Consider the following 26,663-nt stretch of genomic DNA (forward strand, 5'->3'; position numbering starts at 1 on the left):
AAATAAAATCTTAAAAAAAAGAAAAGAAAGTAGTTTTGAACTCAAGGACCCTTCAAGGCATCCTTTACTATTCCTTCATAGCACCTTTCAAAAATTTATAATTACATTTGTGTGCACAGATTTTGTTCAAGGTCTGTTATCTCTAGACTACAGGTTCCATAGTGACTGTTTTTGTACATGAATATGTCCACGATGTCTACACATTTTGCCCAACACATAGTCGTCACAAAAATATCTACTGAGTTATCATACTATAATAATATAAAGAAACTACTGTGATTAAAAGAGGGTAAATGGATAATATGTGTCTGGAAGCAAATTTGGAAGACTTCCTATTTGACTTGGATCCTAAAGGATAGTTAGAATTTTGTTGAAGGTAGGTGGGTGTGGGTGGGTATAAGAGTATTGCAGCCACAGTAAACAATCATCAGTGGCACCTAGGTACAAGTTATGTTCCTAATAAGTCTTTTAATAGTATGGTTTGGCTACAGCATAGGTAAGAGTTTAGGAGGACATAAAGGTAATAAAGGTAAGCTGAAAAATCTTCAATGAAATTTGGCTTTTTTTTTTTTAAGATTTTATTTATTTATTTGACAGAGAGAGACACACCGAGAGAGGGAACACAAGCAGGGGGAGTGGGAGAGGGAGAAGCAGGCTTCCCGCGGAGCAGGGAGCTGGATGCGGGGGTCCCAGGACCCTGGGATCATGACCTGAGCTGAAGGCAGACACTTAACGACTGAGCCACCCAGGCACAGCTGGCTTTTGTTTTAGAGACAAAAGCCAAATGGTCAACATCCATGGTTTAAATTCCTTATACCACTATTTACTAGATGGGCTTGGATATGTTTATTCCAAATCTTACTCTGCTCATACTTCACAAGGCTATTGTAATGGTTTTACGAGATCATAATTTTGTGTGTTATTTTGTTTACTGTCATTACTCTAAACTATTATCCTTTCTCCCTGGACTACTACTTATAAAAGCATCTTTAAAAAAATTTATTTATATACTTGAGAGAGAGAGAGAGAGAGAGAGAGAGAGAGAGAGAGACAGAGAGCTGGGGGTGGGCTGGGAGAGGAGCAGAGGGAGGGGGACAAGCGGACTCCACATCAAGCGCAGAACCAGCCTTGGGGCTCAATCCCATGACCCCAAGATCATGACCTGAGCCTAAATCAAGAGTCGGATGCTTAACCAACTGAGCCATCCAGGCACCCCTACTTACAAAGGCATCTTAACTGGTTTCCCCATTTCTTTTGCCCTATTCCCATTCCTCTCTCATCCATTCTCCACAGTCAGAGTGAAATCCCTAAAACACAAATCTGATCACATCACTTTCCCTGCTTAAACCTTTTAATGGCTCCCCAGTGACTCAAAATAAAACCTTAACTTCTTAGCACAGATTACAAGATCCTAAATGATGCCACAATACCTACCTCCTGCCTTATCAGGCACTATTCTTCCCATCCCTTACTCAATAAACTCAACAACACTGACCTTCCAGCAGGAAAGCCTTTACACAAGCTATTTTTTCTTCTTGGAAAATTCTACCAAGCACTTTCCAAACAAACACAGCTTTTCCAGATAGAAGAGATCTTTCGATCTCACTTCCTCAGAGAGGCCTATCCCGATCACTCTCCCCCAGTCTATACTGGATGCACATTAACAGTACCTGGTATTTTTTCCTTGGGCACATAATCACAATTCAGAATTTGTGTGTGTGTGTGTGTACATATTTTTTTTTATAATTTGTTTAATGGATGTCTCCTGATTATAGAGACCACATCTAAGCCAGCACATATAGTAATTTTTTTTAAAAATTGCAGTTTTTATTGTTATAAATGGCTTTTGATCTGATTAGACATATAGTTTAGATGTTTACTCTGGCAACAATGTTTAGGTTAACTAACAAGCCAGAGAGGCACTGGAGGCAAAAAGTACCATTAAAAGCATGCCACAATTATAGGCAAGAAGTAATGAGAGTCTGAACTACTGCTGATAGATTTAATATCCTCACAATAATCCTGTAAGGTATCAAGGAGGAAGCTAAGGTTGTTCTGAGAGAGTAAATGGCCATTCCATAAGAGAAAGTTTTAAAACTTTTCATATAATATAGCTATGAGTTTGGATGACCAGAAAAGTAGAGAAACTATAATTCCAACTTCACAAAGTAAATCACCACAATTGTAATACTGAAGTGGGTACAAAAGAAACCCCTTTATTCAATGTAATAAAGTCTGGTGGTTGGTTAACTGAACAGGTTCATTAAATCAGAGAATCATAAGCAATGATAGAATCTTAAACACCTATTTTACTTAAAACTGTAAAATGAACATTCTCCAATCCTTGATGTAGGGCAAGGGATCTTCCTTTAACTATAACCCACACTTAAATCTGACAGCAAATACTTTTTTAAATGGGAACTATCAGTTAACCTGATGAGTTGGAGAAGTGTAAGTCAGTTAAGAGAACTTAAATTATTTTCCCCTTTTGAATACTATAGTTGAAATGATGGAAAATGAATAGTAATTTACAACGTGATGGCCAAATGCATGATTTACACCTATGAGGGCACACAGGAGACTCTTTATTAGGGTTGTAGGCAGACATTATTTAGTAATGTATTCATCAAGAAAATTAAGAAAAATTCAGATTTTTCATATTTAATATTTACAGAGCCACCCTCACTTAGGGTTAATAGACAGATATGTTAGATACAGTTAAGAGGTATGTGGAAGACCTGCCATTCCACACGGCAGAACGCTTGATGGTGGTGGTGTTCTCATTCTTCTTTGCACATTTGTCTTATTGTGACACGCTACGACTTAAATACTGAGTTAAGTAAATGTATGGTTATTATCTAGTTTTAACTAAAGTAAACCTTATGAAACAGACATGAGGCTTGAAAGGAACTCATACCAAAAAATCTCAAACCTCCTACTGAACCTAACACTACTGCTGCTAGAGAAAAAGGCAAAGCTGACATGTGTGCTCCTAGTACAAGCTGTTTGGCAGCCACAATACAGGATTAAAACAATGATCTGATCCAGTGGTTCTCAACCAGGGCTGACTCTTGGCAGTGTCTGAAGATATTCTGATTGTTAGAATTGAGGCGAGGGTACTATTGGCACCTAGTAGGGAGAAACCAGGGATGCTGCTTAACATCCTATAATGCAAAGGACAGCTCCCCAAGCCAAGAATTATCCAGGCCAAAATGTCTGGACTTTATTTCTCAACAGTGCCCAGTTTGAGAAATCCTGACCTAATCAGATCTGACAAGAAACTAGCCAGTTTTAAAAAATTATCCAGATTATTCAAAACACAGATTCGTATCCACTATCATTAATGATGAATCTTGCCATAAGGGTGTAATGGCCTGAGATGTTAGCTAAAGATAAACAAAACCATCAAAATTCCTTTCATTTTTAGCTTAGTTTTTAAAAATTTATTTTTGTACAGAACACACGTGATTTATAAGACAGACAGACATGTAGTGGGGGTAATGAATTTTACTGATAATATAAAAAATTTTAAAGTCTGAAGATTCAAACAACAAAAGCTAATAAAGAGGTATCAGTACATTGACATAAGTAGAGTGTATCAAAATTCTAATTTAAATTCCTAGCTAAAAGAATCTGGTAAAGAAATGTTTTATTCTCGGGCGCCTGGGTAGCTTGGTCGTTAAGCGTCTGCCTTTGGCTCAGGTCATGATCCCAGGGTCCTGGGATCAAGTCCCGCATCAAGCTCCCTGCTTGGCGGGGAGTCTGCTTCTCCCTCTCCCCTCTGCTCGTGCACGCTCTCTCTCAAATAAATAAATAACATTGTAAAAAAGAAAGAAAGGAATGTTTTATTCTCTAGGACAAGCACAACCCAGGGTATTAAATTGATTCAAGATAATAATCCAGATTGAAAACCATCAGTAGGAAACCAGTCAAGGCTCCAAAAATATAAAGAAAACAACATGAGCTGTCAATTGTGGTTAACAAACTGCAAGAGTAACTGTACGTGATACAACAGTAAGTGAGGAGGCTCCAATTAGCATGGTGGTTAAGAGCATGGCCTCTGTAATCACAGTGCCTGGGTCCAAATCCCAGATCCTCCACTTAAGCAATGTACCCCTAGCCAAGTTGCATAACTTTTCTAAACCTACTGTTTTGTCTACAAAATGGGAATTACAGTATCTAATTCTTATGGCCCTTGTGAAAATATATGGTATAGCATAATAGTTTAGAGCACAAGCTTTAAAATCAGAATCAGCTCTGACACTTATTAGCTCTGTAATCTTGGACAAAGTACTTAACTCCCAAGTGTCAGTTTCTTCATCTATAAAACATATTTAAATTAAAATATGATAAATTTTATTATATAATTATGTAGAGAAGAGTTTATAAAACATATCCACAGTCTAAAGAATGACTGTAAAGTTAAGAAACAGCACTGCCAGTAACTTAAAAGCCTCCCACGTGTCCTTTCTCATCCACTGTCTGCCATTCCTGGGGTAATCACTATTACTCTTCACTTTTGTGATAATTATTCTCTTGATTTTCCTTATAATTCTGTACCTACATTTGTATTCTTAAACAATACAGTTAATTCCATGTCTTTGAACTTTTTATAAATAGAAGCATGTTGCATTTAAATTTTTGTGACTTCTAATGTTTGACTAATATGTTTGTGGGATCATACACATTGGTGAAGGAGCTGTTTTTTCCTGCTCTATTTGAACTAAGTTTTTATTAAACTAATAAGAACAAATACTACACTTGATCTTAGCCAAAAGGCCAAGAAGTGATGAACCAAATTTTTATTCCATAAGTGAATACACCATGATTTACCTATATAATCCACTGCTGATGGACATTTGAAATTTTTTCTTTGTATTTTGGAGTTAAAATGAATAATGCTGCTATGAAGAGTCATATCCACATGCCTCCTAGTCCACATAGTCACAGATTTTCTCTAGGGCAATGGCTGGTTCTCAAATTATGATTCCTGGGCCAGTAGCACCAGCATCACCTGGAACTATCAGGCTCCACCCCATTCCTACTGAATCAGAAACTCTGGGGGTGGGGCCCAGCAGTCCGTTTTAACAATCCCTCCAGGGGATTTTGATGCACACTCAAGTTTGACAACCACTGGTCTAGGTTAAATACCCAGGAGTGGTGTTGCTAGTTGTAGAACAGCCTACTACTTTCCAAAGTGGTTCTTCTAATTTATGCTCCCACCAGCAGTGGAAGAGCTCCCACTGCTCCATATCCTCACCAATGCTCGATGCTGTTCAAATGTTTCATTTCTGCCAATTTAATCTGTATAAAATGGTCTCCCATGGTCTTAATTTCTATTTTCCTGTTGATAAGATTAATGATCTTTGCATATGCTTATTACCACTTTTTTTTTTTTTAATTCAAATGCCTGCTCCGGTTTTTTGCCCTTTTTTCTATTTGGTATTATGTCTTTGTCTTAGTGATTCATACTTCTTTAGGTATATACTTCATACCACTTGTCCACTCATTCTATGTTTTGGTAGGTAACAAGATTAAGTTATTTGTGGCCTCCATGCTTGGAAGTCTCTCTCACTCTGGAAAAACCCAGCTGCCACTCTGTGAGGTGACCCTGTAAAGAGGACCATGTGAGTGAATTTGGATGTGGATCTTCTGAAACTCCTGCCACAACCACATAAGGAAGCACAGAGGGAGAGTCTCCCTCAGTCCAGCCTTGAGACAACTACAGACCTAAGTGACTGACACCTTGACTTCAGCCTCTTGAGAGACCAGAAGCCAGAACCACCCAGCAAAGCTGCTCTCAGATTCCTGACCCACAGAAACTGTAAGATAAATGTTTACTGTTTTCAGCTGCTAAATTTTGGGATAACTTATTACACAGCCATAGGTAATTAATACCTGTATATTACAAATATCTTTTATTCTGTACCTTGGTCTTTTCCGCCTCTTGGGGGGGGGGGGTCTTAATAAATAGAAGTTTCTATTTTCAATGTAGTCAAATTTATTAATTTTTACGGTTTTCAGGTTTTTTTAAAGATTTGAGAGAGAGAAAGAGACAGTGTGTGGGGGGGGGGGGTAGGGAGCAGAAGGAGAAGGAGAGCTAGCAGACTCCCCGCTGAGTGCAGAGCCCAACATGGGGCTCAATCCCAGGGCCCCAAGATCATGATCTGAGTTGAAACCAAGAGTCAGATGTTCAACCAACTGAGCCAGCCGGGTGCCCCTGGTGTTTTCAGTCTTAAGAAACCCTTCCCTGCTTTGAGCTTATAAAAGTATGCTCCTTAAAAAAAAAAAAAAAAAAAAGCTTTTCAGGGGCACCTGGGTGGCTCAGTAGGTTAAGTGTCTGACTCTTGGTTTCAGCTCAGGTCATGATCTCGGGGTCCTGGGATCAAGCTCCCTGTTGGGCTCCCTGTTGGGTTCCCTTCTCCGTGGGGAGTCTGCTTGTCTCCCTCTCCCTCTGCTACTCCCTCTCTGTCTCTCTCAGGAATAAATAAATCTTTTTTAAAAAATAAAATAAAAAATTTTAAAAAGCTTTCTGAGTTTGTCTTTTTGTATTTAACCTTCAATCTACTAGGAATTGATTTTTGTGCACAGTAAGAGGGAGTTCAAATTCATTTAATATAGTAAGCAAGTGTTCCAAACAAGTATATCCTTTCCCAACTAATTCACCAGCTCGTATTCACCCACATACCTCCACATAAGCGTATAAAATTCATTAGCAAACTATTTCAGTTCACCTGTCATTTTATTATTCATCTTCCCTTTTCTTTTTGTGGGCTCCTCAGACACCTGACACACAGGCTAGGCCTCAAAACCCAGGCCTGTGGGACCCTCAAAGTCACCCTCCCTCATTCACTCCCCAAGGTCGCATAATTGCTCAAGGCATCATTCAGAAGCAGATCCTCCCTCCCTTTGGAGGCTGTAATCCAATTGACATTCTTAAGGATCTATTTAAAGTAAAACCTGCCTACTTCTAAGCTTCCTACTGTTAAATTAAAATTAATAAAAGAGTATAAAGAAAAAACATACACAACTGGGAATTTTTTTTTAAGTAGGCTCCATGCCCAGTGTGAAGCCCAATGTGGGGCTTGAACTCACAACCCTGAGATCAAGAGTCCGACATTTAACTGACTGAGCGACCCAGGCACCCCATAATCAGGAATAATTTTAAATATAAATATCAGGTAGTAAAATTACAGTGATAAGTCTCTTGGTAGTCCTGGCACTCATCTGATATTTTACGAAGTGGTATATTAAAAATCTTAGATGTCACTAGAAATGGATCTTTGGGTTAAGAGTCATGTCTCATGTTCACTAAGGTAATAAACAGGGCCCAGCAGTGCCTCACATGTAGCAAGCATTCAAATCTGTTGACTGAAAAAATGGATTAAGGAAGTCTTATCTTACCGTTCTTTAATAATTCTTCAATTCTTGCCTTTTTTTACTTCCATACAAACTGTTAATCAAGTTGTCAAGTTCCAAAGAAAAACCTAAAGGCATTTGGATTTCAATACATCTACTGATCAATTTGCAAAAAACTGACATTTTTACCATACTTAGTCTTCCAATTCATTCATTTTTTTTTTCTTTTGCGGCCACCACTGCCACTGCAAGCCCAAGCCCTCAAGGCCGGAGACCTGGCGGCAGCGCGGCCTCCACTTTCCCAGCCCCCCTCCCCCCCGCCCCTCCCCACCCCTTCCAATTTATTCTTAGTATACAATATGTACCTTCATTTATTTAGGTCTTCCTGTATGTAAATAAAGTGTAATTACCCTTTTTTATAAAGGCTTGTACATCTTAAATATTTAAAGTATCTTAAGATATTTAAAATATCTTAAATATTTAAAGTATTCACTTTAAGTATCTCCTTTCCCCGGAAATCTTTCTGACCTCCATCCCTTAAGCTCATTTTGAATTATGTGCTCCTCTTCTGTGATTTCTCTGTACTAGCGGCATACTTTAAACACAATACAATGTCCTTAATTCCTGATTTATTTGCTCCTACCACTAGACTGTAACCTCCTTGAGGACAGAGATGATCATTTCTGTATCACAGCACCTACCACACAACCAGCACAAAGGAGCTCAAGATTTATTTTTAATTAAGCAAATGAATAACGTTCCAATGAAAGTAAAGTACCAACTGTCTGATAAGGAAAAGGACCACCATTTATTGAGTAGCTTCTATGTGTTGGGCACAAAACTACACTGAATGCTTACATGCATTATCATCTAATTCTAAAAGTAAATCACCCTCTTGACACATAGTTTATAACAGTCTAATATTAGTGTCACATGATGTAATGGGCATCAGGAATACTGTAGTGACTGACAGTCCTTACTGACCTGGAGGTCAGAGTCTCATAAGCCTCAGTAAGAAAAGCAGCGGTCTTTATTCATTCGGGCTGTTATAAAAATAATACCAGGAACTGGGTAGCTTACAAACAAAATAAATTTATTTGTCACGGTTCTGGAGACTGGGAAGTCCAAGATCAAGGTGCCAGCAGATTTGGTGTTTGGTGAGGACCCATTTTGTGGTTCACAGATGGTGCTTTCTAGCTGTAATCTTTTTTTTTTTTTTTTTTAATTTATTTGACAGAGACACAGCAAGAGAGGGAACACAAGCAGGGGGAGTGGGAGAGGCAGAAGCAGGCTCCCTGCCAAGCAGAGAACCCAATGCGGGGCTTGACCGAGCCGAAGGCAGACGCTTAATGACTGAGCCACCCAGGCGCCCCTCTAGTTATAATCTTATATGCAGGAAGGGATGAGCTAGCTATAGGAGCAGGAATCCCAATCATGAGGGCTCTGCAACAGAAAAGTAAGGAGACAGGCGAAATGAAAGATGCTCTGGGGTTTCAAGTATAAATTATGGTAAGTGGAAAATATTACAAGAGGAGAAGAAGTAATTTAAAGGGAAAGATAACTAATTCAGTTTAGGACTTACTGTCTTCGTGATGTCAGTGAGACATTAAGGTAAAATACTCAAGAGACCATTGGAAATGCAGGATGGAAATACCAGCTCAGAGGGTAGCCTGACTGTTAAGGATGCATAGTGGTCTCTGAAAGAACAGATTCAGTTGTGCAGTAAGAAATGGAAGACTGACTTTCAAGAAGTAAGGTCTGAATGCCTAAGACAGGTAGTCAGTAACCAGAAAGAAAAAAAAAAAGCTCAAAAGGGTATCAGAGTCAGGGAAGGTATTTGGTTTTGGATAGGATGGCCTGGATACACTTAAAGGCAAACATCAAGTAACCAGTGTCAAAGAAACATCTAAAGGGGGTGTGTGTGCATGTCAAATAGTGAGAGGGTAAGGATCTGAGATAGAAGGAAGAGACAGATTGTCCTGTGCTGTTCCAAAGGATGATGTTAGAACCTAGAGACAAAAATTCAAGAAAGTATATTTTACCTTCACATGATGAGATATCTTTATTAATAATAAAGATATTTCAGGCGCCTGGGTGGCTCAGTCAGTTAACTGTCTGCCTTCAGCTCAGAGCACGATCCCAGGGTCCTGGGATCAAGTGCCGCATCGTATTCCCTGAGTCTGCTTCTCTCTCTCCCTCTGCCCCTCCACCCCACTCATTCTCTGTCACTTGCGCTAATAAATAAAATCTTTAATAATAATAAAAAAGATATTTAACAAAGGACCAAACTGCCTTACTATTAAGGATATTCAATTGAATGCTTAATCATTTGTCAGGGATGCTACAGAAGAAATTTTGTACTATGTGAGAAGACGAGGTTCCTTTGACAATAAATTCTGACCTTTCTCATATTAAGCAATAACTCCCAATCCCCCTCCTCCCAGCCCCTGGTAACCTCTATTCTAGATATTTTATGTAAGTGCAATTACACAATAGTTGTCCTTTTGTGTCTGGCTTATTTCACTTACCATAATGTTTTCAAGGTTTCCCCATGTTATATCATGTATCAGAATTTCTTTCCTTTTTTAATTTTAAGTAGGCTCCATGCCCAACATGGGGCTCAAACCTACAACCCTAAGATCAAGAGTCGCATGCCCTACTGACTGAGCCAGCCAGGTGCCCCAGAACTTCTTTCCTTTTTATGACTAATATTCCATTTTATGTATATACTACATTTTATCTATTCATCTATTCAAACACTTGGATTGTTTCCACCTTTTCTCTATTATAAATAATGTTGCAAAGAGCATCAGTATGCAAGTATCTATTCAAGTCTGTTTTTTATTCTTATAGGTATATATACTTGGAAGTGGAACTGTTGGGTCCTACGGTAATTCTTTTAGTTTTTGAGGAACTTCCACTAAGAATAACATTAATACAAAATTCACAATGAGATACCAATTCGTGCCCAGTAGGGTAACTATAATCCAAGGAAAGGAAAAGGAAAATAGCAAGTGCTGGTGAGGATGTGGAGCAATTGGAATCCTGATGATGGGTGGTGGGAATGTAAATGGAATACTTGTGGGAAAACAGTTTGGCAGTTATTTTGATATATGTCATAACATGGATGGATCCTGAAAACATTTCACTTAGTGAAATAAGATACAGACTGACAAATACTGTATGATTTCACTTACATGAGGTACTTAGAATAGGCAAATCCATAAAGATAGTAAGTTGAAGAGAGGTTACCCCAGGGGCTGGGGAAGGAAGAAAGAAGGAATTATTTTTTTAATTGGTGGAATATTTTTTTTAATTGGTAGAGTTTTTGCCGGGGATGATAAAAAAAATTGAGGATATAGATAGTTAACATTTTGAATGTATTTAATGCCACTGAATTATATACTTATAAATGGTTAAAATATTAATTTTACAATTTTTAAAAATAAAAAAGTTAAATGTCAAATGATTCCTTGAGCCAATAAAAATTTATTAATCAGGACCCAATGCAGAAAAGAAAAAGCTATATAGCAGATATTTCAACCAGAAAGGCATTTAATACAAGGACTAAGATGGTTATCATTCAAAATACGGAAGGACAGGGGCCTGGGTGGCTCAGATGGTTAAGCATCTGCCTTCGGCTCAGGTCATGATCCCAGGGTCCTGGGATCGAGCCCCGCATCAGGTTCCCTGCTTGGCGGGAAGCCTGCTTCTCCCTCTCCCACTCTCCCTGCTTGTGTTCCCTCTCTTGCTGTGTCTCTCTCTGTCAAATAAATAAAATCTTTAAAAAAAAAATATGGAAGGACATAAAAAAAAAAAAAAAGGAAGGATTAAGAATCAGGAATAGCCATTCCAGTGAGGAGATAAAGGATACATCGCAAGCCAGGTGTCTAAAAGCTACCGCCATTACTGCTTCTACATATCCATGAAGCTGGTATTAAACACTAGAATCTCAGTCTAGACACCTCCACTGCTTCTATTCATTTAAATCTCACAACTTTGCTAACCACCGAAAGCAGCAGCAAAAACAATTTTCCCTGTCCTCTTTGCCTTCCAAATTGTGGGAATTCATCTAGTGGAGAGAACCTAAGCTGCATCCACATTTGATGGAAAGGAGTTCAGGAAATGCACTGTATTTTATCACTTGCAAGATGTTAAAGTATTAAAAAAAAGAAAATTGGGTACATTTAGTTTACAATCAATAGCATATCATGGTTAACTGGAAATATTTTATTTTAGAAATACAAAATAATGGTGAATCTTAGAATTTGTGCCATCTTAAATTTAACAAAAAATGTTATTTTTAGCTTTCTAATAAAAAAAAAAATCTCGGGCGCCTGGGTGGCTCAGTTGGTTAAGCGACTGCCTTCGGCTCAGGTCATGATCCTGGAGTCCCGGGATCGAGTCCCACATCGGGCTCCCTGCTCAGCAGGGAGTCTGCTTCTCCCTCTGACCCTCCCCCCTCTCATGTGCTCTCTCTCCATTCTCACTCTCTCAAATAAATAAATAAAATTAAAAAAAAAAATCTCTAAAAGCTCTCTAAATAGGGGCACCTGGCTGGCTCAGTCAGTGGAGCATGCAATTCTTGATCTCAGGGTTGTAGGTCTGAGCCCCATGTTGGATGTAGAGATTACTTAAAAATAAAATCTTAGGGGTGCCTGGGTGGTTCAGTTGGTTGGGCGGCTGACTCTTGATTTCAGCTCAGGTGATGATCTCAGGGTTATAAGATCCAGCCCTGAGTCAGGCTCCACACTCAGCTCGGAGTCTGCTTCAGATTCTCCCTCTCCCCACCGTCGCCCCCCCCACACCCCCAGAATCACATTTGCTCGTGTGCTCTCTCTAAATAAAATCTTTAAACTAAACTAAAATCTTTAAAAAAAAGCCCTCTTTTTATCTTCTTTTTATATTATCTTCTAAAAGCTTTATATTTTTGCATTTCACATCAAGGCATTTAATGTACCCAGAATTTTTGATCATTTTGAGGTTAAAGTCCAAATTAATTTTTCCAGTACCATTTACTGAAAATGGCATTCTTTTCTTACTAATTACCAGCATATATCTGTCATATATTAAGTAACCTGTATTTGTCATAGATCAAGTAACCTATAATTATAGATTTTCTTGTTTTGTTCCACTGGCCCATCCATCACTAGACTAGACTGCTCACGACAGTGTCTTAATTACTATATTTAGTAAGTCTCAATAACTAGTAAAATAAATCTTCCCATACTGTCCTCTTTAAGAATGTCTTAGCTGCTTTGGCCCTTTATTGATTTTCCAGAGAATTTTAGAATCAGCTTTTTAAGTTCTACCTGAACAGTAACAAAAACAAAAACAAAAAAACAAAACCAACCAACCAACCAATCAAAAAAATAACTAATGCCTTGATTGGAATATTAAATATATAAATTCATTTGGAGAATAATATCTATACAATATTGAGTCTATCAATCCATGTACATGGTATTTTGTCCCATTACGTCTTCTTTAATTTACTTCAATTAGGCTCTTTACACTTCATTCCATCTCACACCTCAGACCTTTATCTGGAATCTTTCTGCCTAAAGTACATCCTTCACAATTTCCTTTGGAAAGGGCTGATGGAGTTTGTTAAACTTTTACCTCATCCTTGAGGGACAGTTTTGCTAAGCAAGTACAGAATTTATAAGTATACACTAGCAATTATTTTGAAAATATACATACTTTTCTGTTGAGAAGTTAGCTATCGGTGTATAGCTGCTCCTTTGAAAGAAATCTTTTTTTCCTTTGGCTACAGATTTTTCTCTTTGTATCTGGGTTTATGCCATTTCACTGATTTGTCTGGGTGCAGATTTCTTTTTATTTATATTATTAGAAATTCATTGAGCTTCCTAAGTCTATCAACTGGTTTCTCATCAGAACTAGAAAATTTTCAGCCAGAAATATCTCTTCAAATATTACTTCTGCATCACTCTCTCTTTCCTCTCTTTATGAAACTTTGATTAAATATGTTAGATCTCACTCTTTCTCATCACACAACCTCTCTTCAATATTTTCCACTGTTTTGACTCTCAGTAGTGTAGTCAGGAAAGTTTCTCCTGTATTATCCTCCAGGTAACTAATTCTTCTTCAGTTAGGAATAACCTGCTCAATCTTTCCCTTAGGTATATCTGGCATAGATTCATTTCTGCACTTTCTATTTGGTTTTTTCAAGTCTACTAAGTGACTTGTTACAGTCTCTTGTTCTCTGCTTGTCTTCAAATTTGTCTTTTATTCTTTAAACATAACAAACAGCAATGGTTTTAAATCCATCTGATATTTGAGAATTTTTTGGATCTGTTTCTTATTCACAGTGCTATTTCCATGCATGTTGTTATATTTTTCTTTTTAAAAAACTTATTTTGAGGTATATGTATGCAAAGCAAACTACACAGTTATATGTCAATTATATCTCAATTTAAAAACTACACAAATCTTAAATTATATTACTTGAAGAATTCTACATACATATATCGTGTAATTTTAACTTGCGTGTATGTTTTTTACTATGCTTGGTTACTTGTGACAGTGTACTAATTACTGCCCTTGAAAAATTATTGGTGGCAATCCCCTTCAGAATGTAGGGCCTTTTTCCAAAGATAATTTGCCTTCCGACAGGCCTTGTGAGTACTACCAGTTTGAAACCAGGAGCTATGATAAATGGTTTGAGGGTCCCTAGACCACGCAGGCAGGACAAATCTAAGCTGCTAATCAGTTTGAGAGCTAAAACTGTGGTCACAATTTGAAGGATTTATTTTTCTTAATTTCCTCTTTCTTCCCCTGCTCCAAATCTACAGTCCCCTAGATAAGGGAGTGGGTACACAGTTTAGTTCTGTTTTATCCTTAACCTAATGATGGAGTCCTTGGGATACCATCTTAAAATAGAGTCATTCTCCTTTTTGACTCTCACTTTGGACGAACTCTAGGCCTTGACTTCTATCCTCTTCATCCCATGAAGTATACCAAAACCAAAGCCCAAATCTAAATAGATTGGCAACTGCCCTCAGAGCACAAGCTACTTCATCCTCTACTTATTTCTCCGGGTTCCTGCCTTTTTCCTAGAATCTAGCCTTGCAGCTGTCTACTACGTCTTCAGCTCTTAATTCCTTTAAAAATTTTTAAAATAATGTTTCCAAGATTTTTAGTTGTTTTCATCAAAAGGGCTGATCTGAAATAACGCAATCCACCATTACTGAAAACAGAAATCAATTTCCCCTTTTTATGACAACTATTTTGTAACACCCCCTAAACTATCCTAAAATTAAATTCAGAGATAGCTTGCCTACATGAAATTTTAAAAGTCAGTAACACCCTAATTGTACTTTCAATCATATGAAAGAAATAAATTAGTAATAAAATATTTATTTCAAAATGTGCAGGCAATTATTAAAATAAACATAATAGGGTATCAGATGCTCATATCTATACAGAGAATCACTACAACTATAGTGGTTACAACTGTAGACTGAGAAGAAAAGTATTTGAGTCACTCAATAGTGTGCAAGTGGCACTGCCACCAATTATGTGATTTTCTGAAGTGGTGAAGAACTCCTGGGGGCACCTGGGTGGCTCAGATAGTTAAGCGTCTGCCTTCGGCTTAGGTCATAATCCCGGGGTCCTGGGATCGAGCCCGGCATCGGGCTCCCTGCTGGGCGGGGAGCCTGCTTCTCCCTCTGCCTCTGCCTCTCTCTCTGACTCTTATGAATAAATAAAACATTAAAAAAAAGAACTCCTGATAAAGTTCTGATCGAAAATTTTAATATTCCTCCAATTTATGTGATAACTAAATTCCTGCAACTTTTTGTGTATATTAAAACAATGCCTCATACCTAAAACAAAGTTAGTTTCTAAGCTCAGATCATTACCACTTTTTTCACCTACGAAGTCCAACAAATCACTCAAAGTCCTATGGTTATTCAAACAATACTTAAATATGCAGACTGTCCTGAACACTCAGAGAGCTGACTTCCCCTGGTCCTTGCTCATTAAAGGCTAATGCTGCCCTCTTCCCCCATATTTGTAACAACCAAAACACCTCCAAGTATTTCAAAACTGCCCTCTGGGGAAGAACTACCCACACGCAGACCCACTGTCTGAAGAAGACACAGAGATGCATGACCAAGCTCCATCTTCACGGAATGAATTGCTGCCCAGCTATGAAGACAGTCAGCAGACAGCTTCCAAATGTCACCTCCTTCCAAGTCCACCTTAACTGCAGCCCACGTCCAAGCAAGGAGGCTCAGCCATTTGGCTCAAGTCCCTCTGACAGGCAATCCTCAGTCCAAAGGTCCATACTAAGAGGCAAAGGTTTTATGAGGCCCACCCACATCACAATGCAAGTTCATCCTGTGCCCAATCCTGTATCTTGCCTCTTCCTTTCACAGGTGTTGATTCCTAGTAAATATCATGCACTGCAAACAGTGTCTCAGTATCTACCATCAGAGAACCCAAGCTTCAACAGTGACATAGTGCATCTTACTGCTAAGTCTTTCCCTAAACATTTTTGGTGGTTTGACCTTTTCCCATCTTGAATCCACGCTACAAACCCTTACCAATTCAATCATCCTTAAACACTGCTTTCATCATTTATTTAAAAACTCCACTTTCATCCCACTGCATATAATATAAAGCTAATTTTTTTTTCAGTCTAGAGGTACCTGGGTGGCTCAGTCGTTACGTGTCTGTCTTCGGCTCAGGTCATGGTCTCAGGGTCCTGGGATCGAGCCCCGAGTCGGGCTTCCTGCTCAGCGGGGAGCCTGCTTCTCCCTCTCCCTCTGTCCTCCCCGACCACCTTGTGCGTGCTCTCTCTCATGAATTAAAAAATATATTTTAAAAAATTAAAATTTTTTTCAGTCTATAACTACTTTCCACAATGCAGTCCTGTCTAACGTAGCCAAATTTTATTTCATACAAGTCACTCAACTATAAACATGATGATCCTGTTCCTTAAACAAAAGTACCATATGTATTTCTAACTCCAGTTCTTTGCAAAGTCTATTCCCATTACCTTTTCTCCTTCCTTCCACCTGTCTAGGTTAAACACTAACTTCTATCAAGACCTCATCAGCCTATAGTAACATTCCATTTCTGAACTCTTCCATCATCCACTCCGGCACTTAATCACATACTGACACGTGCATGCCTTCTTTCCTCCATCAACAGTGTTTTCTTTTAGGGGTGCCTGGGTGGCTCAGTCGGTTAAGCATCCACCTCTTGATTTTTGGCTCAGGTCATCATCTCATGGGTTGTGGGATTAAGGCCCATGTCAGGCTGCACACTCAGTGGGGAGTCTGCTTGAGATTCTTTCCCTCCCCTTCCACCCCCCTGCCTGCACTCTCTAAATAAATAAATAAATAAATAAATAAATCTTTTTTTAAAAAGTGTTATTTTTTAGAAGCCTTTTCCCCCCCTCCATATGAAATCTCAAGCACAATTTCAATATAGTAACTTATGAAGTGGAACTACTTTGGTTGAAGCAGAAATTGCTTCCCTACCCTCCACGAGCCCACTGAGTCTCTTCCTTGCTACTCTTAACCCTCAGAAATTCCTTGAGGTAACCTCACGGTACCCAATTTTTCAGTCTGAAGGAGAAAAACAAAACAAAACAACAAAAATCCTAGGTTTATAGTACTGAAGAACTTATTGCTGCATAAACTGGAAAGCTATGGTTAAGAACAGAATTAGATAAGAAAACTGCCATATTCCAGGTAAGTGACAACTATTTGGTCTAAGAGTACTGAGAAAGAACACAGTAATTTAAGCAGCAGTAAGTACTACCAAGCAATGAAAAATAAATATGAAATCCACATAAGCCTTGACTTTAAAAGGGTCCAAAGTAGCCAGTAGCCACATGTGACTATTTAAATTAATCAGATAAATTTTAAAATCCAACTCTTCAGTTCTCCTACACACATTCTGAGTGCACAGTAGCCACCTGTGGACATATCAGACAGCACAGAACATTTCTCATGACAGAAATTTTGACTGAACGGCACTGGTCTAAAGGGAATGGATAGATACCAACAAAAACTATAACATAGTAAATAAAATGATACCAAGTATAGTTTGAGATACTATGAAAGCACAAAGCAGAGGCACCTAACTAGGCCTTGGAAAGAGGTTCAGGAAGGCTTCCTGCAATAAGTGAGCTAAGTATGAAAGGTTTGGATAGGGTGATGACAGGAGAAGGAATTTATATTTTAGGCAGCAGGAAAAGCATGAGCAAAAGACAAGTCAAACTTGGACAGCATTTGAAAGAAAGTAACAGGAAAACAAATGCTTCACTGTATAGTTTAAAAATTAAACTCCAATGAGGATGCTATTCTGTATAGACAAAATATTTAATAAAATTTCAATATAGAAAGAATCAAAGAATTATTTTTGAAAAGAAAATTAGTAACCAGACCTCTCCAAATTTAGCTTAAATTCATGGCATGAAAATGGCAGGTACTTCATGAAGAAGTAATAATTCATGTTTTATTTCCCAATGATTCCACGTCTATGAGTCAAAATGAGAATGACTCGGGGCGCCTGGGTGGCTCAGTTGGTTAAGCGACTGCCTTCGGCTCAGGTCATGATCCTGGAGTCCCGGGATCGAGTCCCGCATCGGGCTCCCTGCTCAGCGGGGAGTCTGCTTCTCCCTCTGACCCTCTTCCCTCTCGTGCTCTCTATCTCTCATTCTCTCTCTCTCAAATAAATAAATAAAATCTTTACAAAAAAATGAGAATGACTCATATCAATTCTTAAATTGCCTTGGCAAGTTACATTTAACTTTGATCTGAGGACCTGCACCAAAATGTCAGAAGTCCCACAATGCTGTCTGGACAACTGGTAAAATAATTTAATATTGCTTATCAATTTTATTCTTTGTCCCTAGTCCATTTACTCTCATGTGCTCCCAAACAACTTTAAAACCTTCACCTCTCTCTTTAATGCACATATCCCCAAGACTCACTCTTAGCTGAAACCTTAAGTCTTACTGAAAAAGCATAAAGCAACCGGAAGAACACACACAGACTCCCAGCATCACATCTACCTACCTATCAACATTTGTATCTATGTACTCTGCCTTACCATGTATTATCATAAAGTATCCATGCTCCTATTGAGAGCCAATCCTTCCACTTGTACACTAAATCCCTTTCCCTCTTCCCTTCAGAGAGATTACTTCTCTCTCCCTCACCCTTCCTTCCCTCTTTCTCCTCAGAAACCATTAATTTTTTTTTAAAAGATTTTATTTATTTGAGAGAGAGCACAAGAGGGATAGGGTCAGAGGAAGAAGCAGACCGAGGGAGCAGAGAGTCCGATGCGGGACTTGATCCCAGGGCTCCAGGATCATGACCTGAGCCAAAGGCAGTCGCTTAACCACCTGAGCCACCCAGGCGCCCTGAGAAACCATTAATGTTTTACTCTCTAAGGATTCATTTCTATCACATGTCCTTATTTTTTTATCACTAAAAAAAATTCCATGACCCCACTTCCCTCACTAGCTATTGCCCCATTTCTCTGTTCCCCTTTAGAGGAAAATTCTTCACTATCTTCACTTCCCCTTCTATTCTCCCTTAAAATCACTGAGTGTCTCCCTTGGAACCTCATCTCAATGCTCTATTCTTGTCTAGATCACAATACCTCTACTTTGTTAACTCCAATGATGAATTCTTAGTATCTTATTTAACTTAGCAGCATACACAACTGGCCACTCTCTAATAATAAACTTTCTTCGTTCGATTTCCTACCTTACTGGTTGCTCCTTCTCAGGCTCCTCCTCTTTTCTCCAAACTTGGCTCTCTTTTTTCTTATCTATGCTCATTCCCTTGACAGCCACATCAATATCACAGCTTTAAATAACATCCAAATCCCAAATGTAGGCTTGGCTAAATGCTGTAACAAATACACTCGAAAGGTATAAGGACTCAAATACAATGAAAGCTTATTTCTTATCCATCTAATAGTAATAGGTTGTTGAAAAAGTTAGCAAGGTGGTCTTTATCCAAGCAGTATTCAGAATCCTAGGCTAATGGTCAATCTACCATTTACAACATAAGGCTTCCGACTTACCTTAGGGATCATCATGGTTCAACCAACCAGAAGGGAAAAACAGGAAGGAAAGGTGTTTGTATGGACCAGACCTAGAATTAGTTTATATCACATGTGCTCATATTACATTAGCCAGAACTTAATCATATGACCAAACCTAAGTACTACGGAGAAGTGTCTAAGTGTATACTCAAGAAGAAAGTAAGACATATATATGGCAAACAGTCTCTGTCACTAGGCCTCACTCCCGAACTCCAGACTCATAACAGCTTATTCAACATCTTTGACATCTAATAGATATTTCAAACTTAACATACCCCAAACTGAATTCTTAATCTGTGCCCTCCCCTCCCCCTTGACACCTCTCTTTCTTGCACACCTCATGTTCAATCTATCAACAAATCCTGTTGGCTGTACTTTAAAAACATCCAGAATCTGATCATTTCTCAATACTTCTACTGCTTCCAATCTGGTCTAAACCACTGTGTAGATAATCCCAAAAGCCTCCTCTCTGGTTCCCCTACATCTACCCTTGTCCATTTAAGAGTCTATTCTCTACATAGCAACCGGAACATTTCTGTTAAAAAGTAACTCATGTAACTCCGTTCTGACTGCTCAAACTTTGAATGGCTACCCATTTCACTTAAAGCAAAAGTCAAAGGCCTTTGGTCATGCTTCTGTTCCCACTCCTACCCCAACACCTCTTAGATTTCACCTTCTACTACTTAACTTGCCTCCCTTCTTTAAGCCACTGCAGCAACTTTGACCTCCTTGCTGTTTCTCTAATAGGAAAGGCACATTCCTGACTCAGAACCTTTGAATTTGGTTCTTCTGTCTGAAATGCTTATCCTTTACCTTCTAAAATCTTGGCTCAATATTAACCTTCTCAACTAAAGCCCTACCCTAAACTCCCTATTTTAAATTGCAAACCTTATCCTGTTCTACTTTTCTTTTTCCATAGTACTTATTACTTTCAAACATACTATATAATTTTCTTTTTGTGTGTCTGTCTGCCCCTCCCCCACTACACACACACATCCACCAGCATATAAACTAGTAGAGATCTTTGATTTGTTTCCAAATGTACTAAGCACCTAGAGTACCACTTGGCATATTGTAGGCACTCAAACATTTACTGAATACTTGAATACTTATTGGCCTATGAAATGACTTAAAATAAAAGTCACTGGGGCACCTGGGTGGCTCAGTCGTTAAGCGTCTGCCTTCCGCTTAGGTCATGATCCCAGGGTCCTGGGATCGAGCCCTGCATCGGGCTCCCTGCTCCTGGGAAGCCTGCTTCTCCCTCTCCTGCTCCCCCTGCTTGGGTTCCCTCTCTGGCTGTGTCTCTCTCTGTCAAATAAATAAAAATCTTAAAAAAAACCAAAAAACAAAAAACCCCAAAAGTCATCAATTTAGTTTTAGAAGGATGACAAGAAAAATGGTGGATCACAGCTTTAAAAATATCATGGGCGCCTGGGTGGCTCAGTTGGTTGAGCGACTGCCTTCGGCTCAGGTCATGATCCTGGAGTCCCGGGATCGAGTCCCGCATCGGGCTTCCTGCTCAGCGGAGAGTCTGCTTCTCCCTTTGACCCTCTTCCCTCTCGTGCTCTCTATCTCTCATTCTCTCTCTCTCTCTCAAATAAATAAAATCTTAAAAAAATATCAAAGTCTAACACGTCTTAATGCTTATATTTTTTGCTATAAAGTCATGAGACACAGTCTCTGTACTATCATATTAATACATTATACCTCTTTCCTATGAAATGCTTAGTAAAAGTATCAATATGTTGGCACTTTGTTTCTTTAACTCAGTAGTGGTTTAAAGATAACACTGATTGTAATCAACATTCCAACTGTTCTATCAACAATCAATATTCAAACAGTCCTATAAAATTGTCCATCAACAATCTTATATTAAGAACTACCAAAAGTTTGTAACAACTAGAGCCATGGGCTGTCACTGAACATTCTAAAAAATGCCATAAGGACTTCTGAAAGGTAAAATTTGAATATATTTATTTTTTGTCTTGAAAACTGACAGAAAAATAACACTACTATTATTTTGTGAAGGCTTTTACATGTTCATAATCTCATTTTATTCTCATACCACTCCATATGGGAGGCAGAGGGAAAATCAAGCAGTGAATGAATGGCATCAACACAGAACAGTTGCTATACCTATTTAAACCATTCTTTCAAAGACCCACCCATGATAACCAATAACCAAAAGTTTCCTTCATTTTTTTTTTTTAAAGAGAGACAGTGCATGTGCAGGCGAGGTAGGGGAGGGACAGGGGGGAGAGAGAATCCCAAGTGGGCTCGTGCTGAGCCAACTCAGGGCTTGATCCCATGACCTGAGCAGAAATCAAGAGTGGGTGGCTTAGGGCGCCTGGGTGGCTCAGTTGGTTAAGCGACTGCCTTCGGCTCAGGTCATGATCCTGGAGTCCTGGGATTGAGTCCCACATCGGGCTCCCTGCTCAGCAGGGAGTCTGCTTCTCCCTCTGACCTTCCCCCCTCTCATGCTCTATCTCATTCTCTCTCTCAAATAAATAAATAAAATCTTAAAAAAAAAAGAGTGGGTGGCTTAACTGACTGAGCCACCCATGCACCCCTTCCTTCATAAAAAATATAGAAACTTAAGTGTCAAACTCAATAGCAGAAAAATCCTCTGCAATAGTTACCAAAAGTTAAACTAAATTTTCATGCATAATGAAATTTAATTTGAGACTGTGTAACTTAATGTTAATATGAGAAGACACCTGCAGGAAGAAGATATGGGTGGAATAGTTCAAATGTTAGAAGCATGAAAAAACGAAGGGGAAATGAACACTTTCAGTGGTTGTACAATAGGAATGTAACAACTACACTGAATCTCTCCCCTATCTGAAGTTCTGACACCATTCCCATGGAAATACAATTATACAATTGTGTGAGAAAGCAATTTTGAGCTATTTAGGAACAATAGTACTTTACCTTTTTATATTAAAAAAAGTTATAAAGGCAATAATTGGTGTTCACAGAAGATAAAATGCTTTTATAATGAATGGGAATTAAATTACCTCCATATAACATTACCAGAAATTATGCTAAGAACTCTAAAAAATAATAACTACATAAGACTCTTAAATTAGTAATTGTTCATTTTTCTCCTTTAAGTTGCAAAAAGACTTCTAAGTAGACAGTATAAACTTTAAAACAGGGGAAAAGTGATTAGACCCAGGCTGACAATACAAAACATACAGGTTCCAATAACCATTTATAATGTTACTGTTGGAGCTATTAATCCCCATTAATTTTAAAATTCCATCTAGGGGCACCTGAGTGGCTTAGTCAGTCAAGCTGAAACTCTTGATTTCAGCTCAGGTCATGATCTCAGGATCCCCGGGCGTCAGGCTCCATGTCTAGCTCCACACTGGGCATGGAGACTGCTTAAGATTCTCTCTCTCTCCCTCTGCCCCTACCCCCGCCATGCGCAGTCTGTCTCAAAAAATAAATAAAACTCATCTATAAGACCAAACTTATTTTCCAGATACTGTAATGTAGAAGATAGTTTAAAAATCCTACATCAATCCAGGAACACACCCAAGCAGTACTTTAAACTGCTTCAAAACACTCAAAGTGACTAGTTCAAAGCATCCTAAAATTTCAATTAATTTAAGCTGTTCTAAAAATAGAAAGTTATTTTTGTTATGAATTTAATGGCTATATATTTATTACAAGAAAAATATAAGAATATTTCTCAATTTAATTTAAATAGTATCTTTTACAATAAGGAAAAGCATTTTTTAAAGATTTATTGATTTATCTGAGAGCGTGCACAAGCGCGGGCAGGGGAGTGGCTGAAGGAGAGGAAGAGAAGCAGACTCTCCAATGAGTGTGAGCCCGATAGGGGGTCTCCATCTGAGGACCCTGGGATCATGACCGGAGCCCAAATCAGGAGTTGGACACTTAACCAACTGAGCCACCCAGGCGCCCTAGGAAAAGCATTTTTTTTAAAACACACTAATTTTGGAACAACAGTTGAAAACGGTCTGCCAAAATGTTGAGTTTCTCTCTCCCTGGAAGTGCAGTTTCAAAATTTGCAAGGTAATCAAATACAATTGGAATAACACTCCTTATAACATGAACAAAAGTCTAGATGGTATCTACCTTACCAATTGTTACAAAGCCCTGTACTAGTCTGGTATTCAAGACTTACGCTCTATGAATACATTTGCTGATTTGTTTGCTTTTAAATACCTACATGAAAAGCATGACCAGAAATATTTTATATTGTAGGGGCTCCCCTAGGCTAAGCAATAAAAAGCTATCACCAGTGTAATTAAAAAAAAAAAAAGATGAAGGATCCTATGGGCCCCAATGTAAAAAGGTAGAAATATGACCAACTACCATATGCGTTATCCTTAGTAAAAACAATTTAATGATGACTCTAAGATTAATAAAGGTGCTAATTCTGGAAGATCACAGAACATGGCACAGGTTTCAAATGGAAAAACTCTTATAATGAAGATGGAGAATAACACAGTATAAACTAGTATCTTCCACCAACTGACATTTTCAGTGACTTCTTTGGTGAATAACATCTTTATATACTCACTTTCACCCATACGTATCTTCATTACAGTTAATATTTTATTTTTTCAATTTGATAAAAAGGACATTACTGACTTTTTTGTGCAACCTACTGAAACATCCCCTTCATTTCTTATAAAGAAATTAATTTTGGATATAACAGGTTTTCTTGAACCTCACCACCAAATAATTTGAAATAGGAGTGTACTAATTATATACAGCAGTAAATCTTAAGCTTTTCTGAGGTAGAAAACACCTTTGAGAATAAGAAAATATGGACCTTTTCCTTCCAAAAGTATAGTTAACATAAGAAATTAAAAAATCGAATTTTAAAGTTCTAAAAATCCTAAGAATTGGATCTACCTAATTTTAAGAATTAACTATAAAGCTACAGTAATCAAGATACCGCAGTATTGGCCAAAGAAGAGACATATAGGTCAATAAAAGAGTAAAAAACTCACATATATAATCAATTGATTTCAATAAAGGTGCCAAGGTAACTTGATAGAAAAAAGTTTCTTCAAGACCTATGAAACAACAGGATATCCATATGAAAAAGAATGAACTTTAGCCTCTAGCTCACAACATATAAAAAATTAACTCCAAATGGATCACAGACCTAAATGTAATAGCTAAAACTGTAACATTTCTAGAACAAAAACATGGGAGAAAATTTTATGATTTTTTTTTTAAGATTTTTTATTTATTTATTTGACAGCAAGAAAGAGACGCGAGAGCAGGAACATATGCAGGGGGGAGTGGGAGAGGGAGAAGCAGGCCTCCCGCAGAGCAGGGAGCCCGATCATGATCTGAGGCGAAGACAGACGCTTAACGACTGAGCCACCCAGGCGTCTGGAAAATTTTATGATCTTAAGTTAGACAAAGATTTACTGAATAGGAGACACAAAAAGCAGGAAACATAAAAGAAAAAAAAATGATAAATTGGACTTCATCAAAAATAAAACTTCTACTCTTCAAAAGGCAATTAGGAAAATGAAAAAGGAAAGTCACGACTGGAGGCATGTGCAAGACATAAATCTGATATAAAGGACTTATATCCAGAATATAAATATAGCACTCTTACAACTCCACGAGAAGATAAATACTGAATAAAAAGATTTAAATGGGAGACTTAACCAAAGAAAATACATGGATAGTAAATAAGCACATAAATAGATGTCTAACATTAGTTATTAGAAAAATACAAATCAAAACCACAATGAGCAACTACTACCTATCTACTAGAATGGCTAAAACTAAGAAGACTGACAATACCAAATGCTGACAAGGATACGGAATAACTGCAACACTCATTCACTATGGGTGACAATACAAAATGGTACTAGTTTGGCAACTTTTTTTTTCCCAGTGTAGTTAACATACATTGTTATATTAGTTTCAAATGTACAATATAGTGATTCAACAGTTTCATATATTTCCCAGTGCTCATCAAGGTAATTGTATTCTTAATCGCCTTCACCTATTTCACCCATCCCTCTACCCACCTCTGCGCTGGTATCCATGTTTGTTATCTATGAGAGTCTGTTTTTTGGGGTTCCTGGGTGGCTCAGTTGGTTAAGCATCTGCCTTTGGCTCAGGTCATGATCCCAGGGTGCTAGGATGGAGTACCATGTCTGGCTCCCTCCTCAGTGGGGAGTCTGCTTCTCCCTCTGCCCCTCACCCTGCTCTTGTGCTCTCTCTCCCTCTCTCTCCCAAATAAATCAATCTTAAAAAAAAAAGTGTTTTTTGGTTTGTCTTTTTTTCCTGTTCATTTGTTTTGTTTCTTAAATTCCACGAGTGAAATCATACGGTATTTGTCTTTCTCAGACATTTCATTTAGCATTATACTCTCTAGATCCATCCATGTTGTTGCAAATGGCAAAATTTCATTCTTTTTTACGGCAGAATACTATTCCTACACACACACACACACACACACACACACACATAATATATATATACATACATACACACACACCACTTCTTTATCCATTCATCAGTCGATGGACCCTTGGGCTGCTCCCATAGTTTGGCTATTATAAATAACACTGCAATGAATACAGGGGTGCATACAGCTCTTCAAATTAGTGTTTCTGTATTCTTTGGGTAAATACCAGTAGTGTGACTACTGGATCATAGGGTAGTTCTATTTTTATTTTTGTGAGAAATCTCCATACTGTCTTCCAACAGCAGCTGCACCAGTTTGCATTCCCACAAGCAGTGCATGAGGGCTCCTTTTTCTCCATATCCTCGCCAACACTTGTTATTTCTTGAGTTTTTTATTTTAGCCATTCTGACAGGTGTGATGTGATTTATCTCATTGTGGTTTTGATTTGCATTTCCCTGATAATGAGTGATGTAGAGCATCTTTTCATGTGTCTGTTGGCCATCTCTATGTCTTCCATGGAGATAGGTCTGTTCATGTCCTCTGCCCATTTTTTACATGGATTGGCAGTTTCTTATAAACTTAAATATATACTTACCATACAACCCATAAACCCCATCTTAAGGTCCTTACTCAAGAGAAATGGAAACCCATATCCACACAAAAACCTGAACCCAAGTGTTTAGAGCAATCTTTATTATAATTGCTGAAAAGTAAAAACGACCCTACTACCCATCAACTGGTAAATGTATAAATTGGGACACATCCATACAATAGAATATTACTAAACAAT

General features: G+C 38.2%; 1 protein-coding gene and 1 pseudogene across 5 annotated transcripts in view; both read right to left on the reverse strand.

The window, feature by feature from the left end:
* Positions 1–26,663, reverse strand: part of BRAF (B-Raf proto-oncogene, serine/threonine kinase) — a 180,039-nt gene that overhangs the window by 146,264 nt on the left and 7,112 nt on the right. The gene's annotated exons all lie outside the window — the stretch shown is intronic.
* On the reverse strand, positions 4,673–4,791 carry LOC114211797 (U2 spliceosomal RNA; annotated as a pseudogene).

The sequence above is a fragment of the Eumetopias jubatus genome, unplaced genomic scaffold (assembly GCF_037043125.1).
Source record: "Eumetopias jubatus isolate StellerSeaLion01/CBP00866 unplaced genomic scaffold, mEumJub1_p1.0 scaffold_14, whole genome shotgun sequence".
In the NCBI taxonomy this organism is placed as follows: Eukaryota; Metazoa; Chordata; class Mammalia; order Carnivora; family Otariidae; genus Eumetopias; species Eumetopias jubatus.